Source organism: Palaemon carinicauda, chromosome 43 (genome assembly GCF_036898095.1).
Source record: "Palaemon carinicauda isolate YSFRI2023 chromosome 43, ASM3689809v2, whole genome shotgun sequence".
Classification (NCBI taxonomy): domain Eukaryota; kingdom Metazoa; phylum Arthropoda; class Malacostraca; order Decapoda; family Palaemonidae; genus Palaemon; species Palaemon carinicauda.
In genome coordinates, this window is record NC_090767.1 from 2,342,163 (window position 1) to 2,353,039 (window position 10,877).

Consider the following 10,877-nt stretch of genomic DNA (forward strand, 5'->3'; position numbering starts at 1 on the left):
TCTGCGTCGGCTTCGTCTGCGTCGTCTTCGTCTGCGTCGTCTTTTTCAAGTAGGCAGAGGAAGGGACAGAGAGATAATATGAACGGATGCAAACACCCTTTTTTTTTCAAAAATGAGATCTGAGTGACCCTATTAGAAAAAAGAAAAAAAAAAAAAAAAAAAAAAAAAAGAAAAAAAAAAAAAGATTCGAAAATGGGTAGCTAGGATAATTTCTTCCAGTGGGCAGGGGGTGGGACAGAGAGACGATCTGAATGAATGCAAACACCCTTATTTTGAAAAAAATGAAACATGGGGAGCCCTATTTTCAAAAAATTAAAGAACCTTCGTCGTCGTCTCCGTCGTCTTCGTCTTCGTCATCTTCGTCTGCGTCGTCTTCGTCTGCGTCCTCTTCGTCTGCGTCGTCTTTTTCAAGTAGGCAGAGGAAGGGACAGAGAGACGATATGAACGGATGCAAACACCCTTATTTTTAAAAAAATGAAACCTGGGGAGCCCTATTTTCAAAAAATGAAAGAACCTTCGTCGTCGTCTCCGTCGTCTTCGTCGTCTTCGTCTTCATCTTCTTTGTCTCCGTCGTCTTCGTCTGCGTCGTCTTCGTCTGCGTCGTCTTCGTCTGTGTCGTCTTCATCTGCGTCGTCTTTTTCAAGTAGGCAGAGGAAAAGACAGAGAGACGATATGAACGGATGCAAACACCCTTATTTTTAAAAAAATGAGATCTGAGTGACCCTATTAGAAAAAGAAAAAAAAAAAAAAAAATATTCGAAAATGGGTAGCTAGGATAATTTCTTCCAGTGGGCAGGGGGTGGGACAGATAGACGATCTGAACAAATGCAAACACCCTTATTTTGAAAGAAATGAAACCTGGGGAGCCCTATTTTCAAAAAATGAATGAACCTTCCTCGTCGTCTCCGTCGTCTCCGTCGTCTTCGTCTTCGTCGTCTTCGTCTGCGTCGTCTTCGTCTGCGTCGTCTTTTTCAAGTAGGCTGAGGAAGGGACAGAGAGACGATATGAACGGATGCAAACACCCTTATTTTTAAAGAAAATGAAACCTTGGGAGCCCTATTTTCAAAAAATGAAAGAACCTTCGTCGTCGTCTCCGTCGTCTTCGTCTTCATCGTCTTCATGGTCTTCGTCTTCGTCGTCTTCGTCTGCGTTGTCTTCGTCTGCGTCGTCTTCGTCTGCGTCGTCTTCGTCTGCGTCGTCTTCGTCTGCGTCGTCTTCGTCTGCTTCGTCTTCGTCTGCGTCGTCTTTTTCAAGTAGGCAGAGGAAGGGACAGAGAGACGATATGAACGGATGCAAACACCCTTATTTTTAAAAAAATGAAACCTGGGGAGCCCTATTTTCAAAAAATGAAAGAACCTTCGTCGTCGTCTCCGTCGTCTTCGTCTTCGTCATCTTCGTCTGCGTCGTCTTCGTCTGCATCCTCTTCGTCTGCGTCGTCTTTTTCAAGTTGGCAGAGGAAGGGACAGAGAGACGATATGAACGGATGCAAACACCCTTATTTTTAAAAAAATGAAACCTCAGGAGCCCTATTTTCAAAAAATGAAAGAACCTTCGTCGTCGTCTCCGTCGTCTTCGTCGTCTTCGTCTTCTTCTTCTTCGTCTGCGTCGTCTTCGTCTGCGTTGTCTTCGTCTACGTCGGCTTCGTCTCCGTCGTCTTCGTCTGCGTCGTCTTCGTCTGTGTCGTTTTCATCTGCGTCGTCTTTTTCAAGTAGGCAGAGGAAAAGACGGAGAAACGATATGAACGGATGCAAACATCCTTATTTTTAAAAAAATGAGATCTGAGTGACCCTATTAGAAAAAAGAAAAAAAAAAAAAAAAAAAAAAGATTCGAAAATGGGTAGCTAGGATAATTTCTTCCAGTGGGCAGGGGGTGGGACAGAGAGACAATCTGAACAAATGCAAACACCCTTATTTTGAAAGAAATGAAACCTGAGGAGCCCTATTTTCAAAAAATGAAAGAACCTTCCTCGTCGTCTCCGTCGTCTTCGTCTTCGTCGTCTTCGTCTGCGTCGTCTTCGTCTGCGTCGTCTTTTTCAAGTCGGCTGAGGAAGGGACAGAGAGACGATATGAACGGATGCAAACACCCTTATTTTTAAAAAAATTAAACCTTGGGAGCCCTATTTTCAAAAAATGAAAGAACCTTCGTCGTCGTCTCCGTCGTCTTCGTCGTCTTCGTCTTCATCGTCTTCGTCTGCGTCGTCTTCGTCTTCGTCGTCTTAGTCTGCGTCGTCTTCGTCTGCGTCGTCTTCGTCTGCTTCTTCTTAGTCTGAGTCGTCTTTTTCAAGTAGGCAGAGGAAGGGACAGAGAGATGATATGAACGGATGCAAACACCCTTATTTTTAAAAAAATGAAACCTGGGGAGCCCTATTTTCATAAAATGAAAGAACCTTCGTCGTCGTCTCCGTCATCTTCGTCGTCTTCGTCTCCATCGTCTTCGTCTGCGTCGTCTTCGTCTGCATCGTCTTTGTCTATGTCGTTTTCGTCTGCGTCGTTTTCGTCTGCGTCGTCTTCGTCTGTGTCGTCTCCGTCTGCGTCGTCTTCGTCTGTGTCGTCTCCGTCTGCGTCGTCTTTTACAAGTAGGCAAAGGAAGGGACAGAGAGACGATATGAACGGATGCAAACACCCTTATTTTTATAAAAATGAGATCTGAGTGACCCTATTGAAAAAAAAAAAAAAAAAAAAAAAAAAGAGTCGTAATTGGGTAGCTAGGATAATTTCTTCCAGTAGGCAGGGGAGGGGTCAGAGAGACGATCTGAACGAATGCAAACACCCTTATTTTGAAATAAATGAAACCTGGGGAGCCCTATTTTCAAAAAATTAAAGAACCTTCGTCGTCGTCTCGGTCGTCTTCGATTTTGTCGTCTTCGTTTGCGTCGTCTTCGTCTGCGTCTTCTTCGTCTGCGTCGTCTTTTTCAAGTAGGCAGGGGAAGGGACAGAGAGACGATATGAACGGATGCAAACACCCTTATTTTTAAAAAAATGAAACCTGGGGAGCCCTATTTTCAAAAAATGAAAGAACCTTCGTCGTCATCTCCGTCGTCTTCGTCGTCTTCGTCTTCATCTTCTTCGTCTGCGTCGTCTTCGTCTGCGTCGTCTTCGTCTGCGTCGTCTTCGTCTGCGTCGTCTTCGTCTGCGTCGTCTTCGTCTGCGTCGTCTTCGTCTGTGTCGTCTTCGTCTGCGTCGTCTTTTTCAAGTAGGCAGGGGAAGGGACAGAGAGACGATATGAACGGATGCAAACACCCTTATTTTAAAAAAATGAAACCTGGGGAGCCCTATTTTCAAAAAATGAAAGAACCTTCGTCGTCATCTTCGTCGTCTTCGTCGTCTTCGTCTTCATCTTCTTCGTCTGCGTCGTCTTCGTCTGCGTCGTCTTCGTCTGCGTCGTCTTCGTCTGCGTCGTCTTCGTCTGCGTCGTCTTCGTCTGCGTCGTCTTCGTCTGTGTCGTCTTCGTCTGCGTCGTCTTTTTCAAGTAGGCAGAGGAAGGGACAGAGAGACGATATGAACGGATGCAAACACCCTTATTTTTAAAAAAATGAGATCTGAGTGACCCTATTAGAAAAAAGAAAAAAAAAAAAAAAAAAAAAAAAAAGAGACGAAAATGGGTAGCTAGGATAATTTCTTCCTGTGGGCAGGGGGTGGGACGGAGAGACAATCTGAACGAATGCAAGCACCCTTATTCTGAAAGAAATGAAACCTGGGGAGCCCTATTTTCAAAAAATGAAAGAACCTTCGTCGTCGTCTCCGTCGTCTTCGTCTTCGTTGTCTTCGTCTGCGTCGTCTTCGTCTGCGTCGTCTTTTTCAAGTAGGCAGAGGAAGGGACAGAGAGACGATATGAACGGATGCAAACACCCTTATTTTTAAAAAAATGAAAACTGGGGAGCCCCATTTTCAAAAAATGAAAGAACCTTCATCGTCGTCTCCGTCGTCTTCGTCGTCTTCGTCTTCATCGTCTTCGTCTGCATTGTCTTCGTCTGCGTCGTCTTCGTCTGCGTCGTCTTCGTCTGCGTCGTCTTCGTCTGCGTCGTCTTCGTCTGCGTCATCTTCGTCTGCGTCGTCTTCGTCTGCGTCGTCTTCGTCTGCTTCGTCTTCGTCTGCTTCGTCTTTTTCAAGTAGGCAGAGGAAGGGACAGAGAGACGATATGAACGGATGCAAACACCCTTATTTTTAAAAAAATGAAACCTGGGGAGCCCTATTTTCAAAAAATGGAAGAAACTTCGTCGTCGTCTCCGTCATCTTCATCGTCTTCTTCTCCATCGTCTTCGTCTGCGTCGTCTTCTTCTGCATCGTCTTCGTCTGTGTCGTCTTCGTCTGCGTCGTCTTCGTCAGCGTCGTCTTCGTCTGCGTCATCTTCGTCTGCGTCGTTTTCGTCTGCGTCGTCTTCGTCTGTGTCGTCTTCGTCTGCGTTGTCTTTTTCAAGTAGGCAGGGGAAGGGACAGAGAGACGATCAGAACGAATGCAAACACCCTTATTTTGAAAAAAATGAAACCTGGGGAGCCCTATTTTCAAAAAATAAAAATACCTTCGTTGTCGTCTCCGTCGTCTTCGTCTTCGTCGTCTTCGTCTGGGTCGTCTTCGTCTGCGTCGTCTCTTTCAAGTAGGCAAAGGAAGGGACAGAGAGACGATATGAACGGATGCAAACACCCTTATTTTTAAGAAAATTAAACCTGGGGAGCCCTATTTTCAAAAAATGAAAGAACCTTCGTCGTCGTCTCCGTCGTCTTCGTCGTCTTCGTCTTCATCGTCTTCGTCTGCTTCGTCTTCATCTGCAATGTCTTTTTCAAGTAGGCAGAGGAAGGGACAGAGAGACGATATGATCGGATGCAAACACCCTTATTTTTAAAAAAAATGAAAACTTGGGAGCCCTATTTTCAAAAAATGAAAGAACCTTCGTCGTCGTCTCCGTCGTCTTTGTCTTCTTCGTCTTCATTGTCTTCGTCTGCGTTGTCTTCGTCTGCGTCGTCTTTTTCAAGTAGGCAGAGGAAGGATAGAGAGATGATATGAATGGATGCAAACACCCTTATTTTGAAAAAAAAATGAAACCTTGGGAGCGCTATTTTCAAAAAATGAAAGAACCTTCGTCGTCGTCTCTGTCGTCTTCGTCTTCGTCGTTTTCGTCTTCGTCGTCTTCGTCGTCTTCGTCGTCTTCGTCTGCGTCGTCTTCGTCTTCGTCGTCTTTTTCAAGTAGGCAAAGGAAGGGACAGAGAAACGATATGAACGGATGCAAACACCCTTATTTTTAAAAAAATGAAACCTGGGGAGCCCTATTTTCAAAAAATGAAAGAACCTTCGTAGTTGTCTCCGTCGTCTTCGTCGTCTTCTTCTTCATCGTCTTCGTCTGCGTCGTCTTCGTCTGCGTCGTCTTCGTCTGCGTCGGCTTCGTCTGCGTCGTCTTCGTCTGCGTCGTCTTCGTCTGCGTCGCCTTTTTCAAGTAGGCAGAGGAAGGGACAGAGAGATAATATGAACGGATGCAAACACCCTTATTTTTAAAAAAATGAGATCTGAGTGACCCTATTAGAAAAAAAAAAAAAAAAAAAAAAAAAAAAAAAAAAAAAAAAAAAAAAAAAATTCGAAAATGGGTAGATAGGATAATTTCTTCCAGTGGGCAGGGGGTGGGACAGAGAGACGATCTGAACGAATGCAAACACCCTTATTTTGAAAATAAATGAAACCTGGGGAGGCCTATTTTCAAAAATTAAAGAACCTTCGTCGTCGTCTCCGTCGTCTTCGTCTTCGTCATCTTCGTCTGCGTCGTCTGCGTCTGCGTCCTCTTCGTCTGCGTCGTCTTTTTCAAGTAGGCAGAGGAAGGGACAGAGAGACTATGAAACGGATACAAACACCCTTATTTTAAAAAAAATGAAACCTGGGAGCCCTATTTTCAAAAAATGAAAGAACCTTCGTCGTCGTCTCCGTCGTCTTCGTCGTCTTCGTCTTCATCTTCTTCGTCTGCGTCGTCTTCGTCTGCGTCGTCTTCGTCTCCCGTCGTCTTCGTGTGCGTCGTCTACGTCTGCGTCGTCTTCGTCTGTGTCGTCTTTTTCAAGTCGGCAGAGGAAGGGACAGAGAGATAATATGAACGGATGCAAACACCCTTATTTTATAAAAAATGAGATTGAGTGACCCTATTAGAAAAAAAAAAAAAAAAAAAAAAAAAAAAAAAAAAAAAAAAAAAAAAAAAAAAAGATTCGAAATTGGGTAGCTAGGATAATTTCTTCCAGTGTGAAGGGGGTGGGACAGAGAGACGCTCTGAACGAATGCAACGCACTTATTTTGAAAAAAATGAAACCTGGGGAGCCCCTATTTCAAAAAATTAAAGAACCTTCGTCGTCGTCTCCGTCGTCTTCGTCTTCGTCATCTTCTTCTGCGTCGTCTTCGTCTGCGTCCTCTTCGTCTGCGTCGTCTTTTTCAAGTAGGCAGAGGAAGGGACAGAGAGACGATATGAACGGATGCAAACACCCTTATTTTTAAAAAAATGAAACCTGGGGAGCCCTATTTTCAAAAAATGAAAGAACCTACGTCGTCGTCTCCGTCGTCTTCGTCGTCTTCGTCTTCATCTTCTTCGTCTGCGTCGTCTTCGTCTGTGTCGTCTTCGTCTGCGTCGCTTCGTCTGCGTCGTCTTCGTCTGCGTCGTCTTCGTCTGCGTCGTCTTCGTCTGTGTCGTCTTCATCTGCGTCGTCTTTTTCAAGTAGGCAGAGGAAAAGACAGAGAGACGATATGAACGGATGCAAACACCCTTATTTTAAAAAAATGAGATCTGAGTGACCCTATTAGAAAAAGACAAAAAAAAAAAAAAAAAAAAAAAAAGATTCGAAAATGGGTAGTTAGGATAATTTCTTCCGAGTGGGCAGGGAGTGGGACAGAGAGACGATCTGAACAAATACAAACACCTTTATTTTGAAAGAAATGAAACCTGGGGAGCCCCTATTTTCAAAAAATGAAAGAACCTTCCTCGTCGTCTCCGTCGTCTTCGTCTTCGTCGTCTTCGTCTGCGTCGTCTTCGTCTGCGTCGTCTTTTTTTCAAGTAGGCTCAGGAAGGGACAGAGAGACGATATGAACGGGTGCAAACACCCTTATTTTTAAAAAAATGAAACCTTGGGAGCCCAATTTTCAAAAAATGAAAGAACCTTCGTCGTCGTCTCCGTCGTCTTCGTCATCTTCGTCTTTCATCGTCTTCGTCTGCGTCGTCTTCGTCCTTCGTCGTCTTCGTCTGCGTCGTCTGTCTGCGTCGTTCGTAGTCTGCGTCGTCTCCGTCTGCGTCGTCTTCGTCTGCTTCGTCTTCGTCTGCGTCGTCTTTTTCAAGTAGGCAGAGGAAGGGACAGAGAGACGATATGAACGGATGCAAACACCCTTATTTTTAAAAAAATGAAACCTGGGGAGCACTATTTTCAAAAATGAAAGAACCTTCGTCGTCGTCTCCGTCATCTTCGTCGTCTTCGTCTCCATCGTCTTCGTCTGCGTCGTTTTCGTCTGTGTCGTCTTCGTCTGTGTCGTCTCCGTCTGCGTCGTCTTTTACAAGTAGGCAGAGGAAGGGACAGAGAGACGATATGAACGGATGCAAACACCCTTCTTTTTATAAAAATGAGATCTGAGTGACCCTACTGAAAAAAAAAAAAAAAAAAAAAGAGTCGTAATTGGGTAGCTAGGATAATTTTCTTCCAGTAGGCAGGGGAGGGGTCAGAGAGACGATCTGAACGAATGCAAACACCCTTATTTTGAAATAAATGAAACCTGGGGAGCCCTATTTTCAGAAAATTAAAGAACCTTCGTCGTCGTCTCCGTCGTCTTCGATTTCGTCATCTTCGTCTAAGTCGTCTTCGTCTGCGTCCTCTTCGTCTGCGTCGTCTTTTCCAAGTAGGCAGAGGAAGGGACAGAGAGACGATATGAACGATGCAAACACCCTTATTTTTAAAAAATGAAACCTGGGGAGCCCCTATTTTCAAAAAATGAAAGAACCTTCGTCGTCGTCTCCGTCGTCTTCGTCGTCTTCGTCTTCATCTTCTTCGTCTGCGTCGTCTTCGTCTCTCGCGTCGTCTTCGTCTGTGTCGTCTTCGTCTGCGTCGTTCGTCTGCGGTTCGTCTTCGTCGTCGTCCTTCGTCTGCGTCGTCTTCGTCTGTGTCGTCTTCGTCTGCGTCGTCTTTTTCAAGTAGGGCAGAGGAAGGGACAGAGAGACGATATGAACGGATGCAAACACCCTTATTTTTATAAAAATTAGATCTGAGTGACCCTATTAGAAAAAAGAAAAAAAAAAAAAAAAAAAGATTCGAAAATGGGTAGCTAGGATAATTTTCTTATAGTGGGCAGGGGGGTGGGACAGAGAGACGATCTGAGCGAATGCAAGCACCCTTATTCAGAAAGAAATGAAACCTGGGGAGCCCTATTTTCAAAAAATGAAAGAACCTTCGTCATCGTCTCCGTCGTCTTCGTCTTCGTCGTCTCTGTCTGCGTTGTCCTTCGTCTGCGTCGTCTTTTTCAAGTAGGCAGAGGAAGGGACAGAGAGACGATATGAACGGATGCAAACACCCTTATTTTTTAAAAAATGAAAACTGGGGAGCCCTATTTTCAAAAATGAAAGAACCTTCATCGTCGTCTCCGTCGTCTTCGTCGTCTTCGTCTTCATCGTCTTCGTCTGCGTCGTCTTCGTCTGCGTCGTCTTCGTCTGCGTCGTCTTCGTCTGCGTCGTCTTCGTCTGCTTCGTCTTCGTCTGCGTCGTCTTTTTCAAGTAGGCAGAGGAAGGGACAGAGAGACGATATGAACGGATGCAAACACCCTTATTTTTAAAAAAATGGAACCTGAGGACGCCTATTTTCAAAAAATGGAAGAAACTTTGGTCGTCGTCTCCGTCATCTTCGTCGTCTTCTTCTCCATCGTCTTCGTCTGCGTCGTCTTCGTCTGCATCGTCTTCGTCTGTGTCGTCTTCGTCTGCGTCGTCTTCGTCTGCGTCGTCTTCGTCTGCGTCGTTTTCGTCTGCGTCGTCTTCGTCTGTGTCGTCTTCGTCTGCGGTTGTCTTTTTCAAGTAGGCAGGGGAGGGACAGAGAGACGATTTGAACGAATGCAAACACCCTTATTTTGAAAAAAATGAAACCTGGGGAGCCCTATTTTCAAAAATGAAAGAACCTTCGTTGTCGTCTCCGTCGTCTTCGTCTTCGTCGTCTTCGTCTGGGTCGTCTTCGTCTGCGTCGTCTCTTTCAAGTAGGCAAAGGAAGGGACAGAGAGACGATATGAACGGATGCAAACACCCTTATTTTTAAGAAAAATTAAACCTGGGTAAACCTATTTTCAAAAAAAAGAAAGAACCTTCGTCGTCGTCTCCGTCGTCTTCGTCGTCTTCGTCTTCATCGTCTTCGTCTGCTTCGTCTTCGTCTGCAATGTCTTTTTCAAGTAGCAGAGGAAGGACAGAGAGACGATATGATCGGATGCAAACACCCTTATTTAAAAAAAAAATGAAACCTTGGGAGCCCTATTTTCAAAAAATGAAAGAACCTTCGTCGTCGTCTCCGTCGTCTTCGTCTTCTTCGTCTTCATTGTCTTCGTCTGCGTTGTCTTCGTCTGCGTCGTCTTTTTCAAGTAGGCAGAGGAAGGATAGAGAGATGATATGAACGGATGCAAACACCCTTATTTTGAAAAAAAATGAAAACCTGGTGAGCGCTATTTTCAAAAAATGAAAGAACCTTCGTCGTCGTCTCTGTCGTCTTCGTCTTCGTCGTCTTCGTCTTCGTCTGCGTCGTCTTCGTCTGCGTCGTCTTCGTCTGCGTCGGCTTCGTCTGCTTCGTCTTCGTCTGCGTCGTCTTCGTCTGCGTCGTCTTTTTCAAGTAGGCAGAGGAAGGGACAGAGAGATAATATGAACGGATGCAAACACCCTTATTTTTAAAAAAAATGAGATCTGAGTGACCCTATTAGAAAAAAAAAAAAAAAAAAAAAAAAAAAAAATTTGAAAATGGGTAGCTAGGATAATTTCTTCCAGTGGGCAGGGGGTGGGACAGAGAGACGATCTGAACGAATGCAAACACCCTTATTTTGAAAAAAATGAAACATGGGAGCCCTATTTTCCAAAAAATTGAAGAACCTTCGTCGTCGTCTCCGTCGTCTTCGTCTTCGTCTTCGTCTTCTTCGTCTGCGTCGTCTTCGTCTGCGTCCTCTTCCTCTGCGTCGTCTTTTTCAAGTAGGCAGAGGAAGGGACAGAGAGACGATATGAACGGATGCAAACACCCCTTATTTTTAAAAAAATGAAACCTGGGGAGCCCTATTTTCAAAAATGAAAGAACCTTCGTCGTCGTCTCCGTCGTCTTCGTCGTCTTCGTCTGCATCTTCTTCGTCTACGTCGTCTTCGTCTGCGTTGTCTTCGTCTGCGTCGTCTTCGTCTGCGTCGTCTTCGTCTGCGTCGTCTTCGTCTGTGTCGTCTTCATCTGCGTCGTCTTTTCAAGTAGGCAGAGGAAAAGACAGAGAGACGATATGAACGGATGTAAACACCCCTTATTTTTAAAAAAATGAGATCTGAGTGACCCTATTAGAAAAAAGAAAAAAAAAAAAAAAAAAAAAAAAAAGATTCGAAAATGGGTAGCTAGGATAATTTCTTCCAGTGGGCAGGGGGTGGGCCAGAGAGACGATCTGAACAAATGCAAACACCCTTATTTTGAAAGAAATGAAACTGGGGAGCCCTATTTTCAAAAAATGAAAGAACCTTCGTCGTCGTCTCCGTCGTCTTCGTCTTCGTCGTCTTCGTCTGCGTCGTCTTCGTCTGCGTCGTCTTTTTCAAGTAGGCTGAGGAAGGGACAGAGAGGACCATATGAACGGATGCAAACACCCTTATTTTTAAAAAAATGAAACCTGGGAGCCCTATTTTCAAAAAATGAAAGAACCTTCGTAATCGTCTCCGTCGTCTTCGT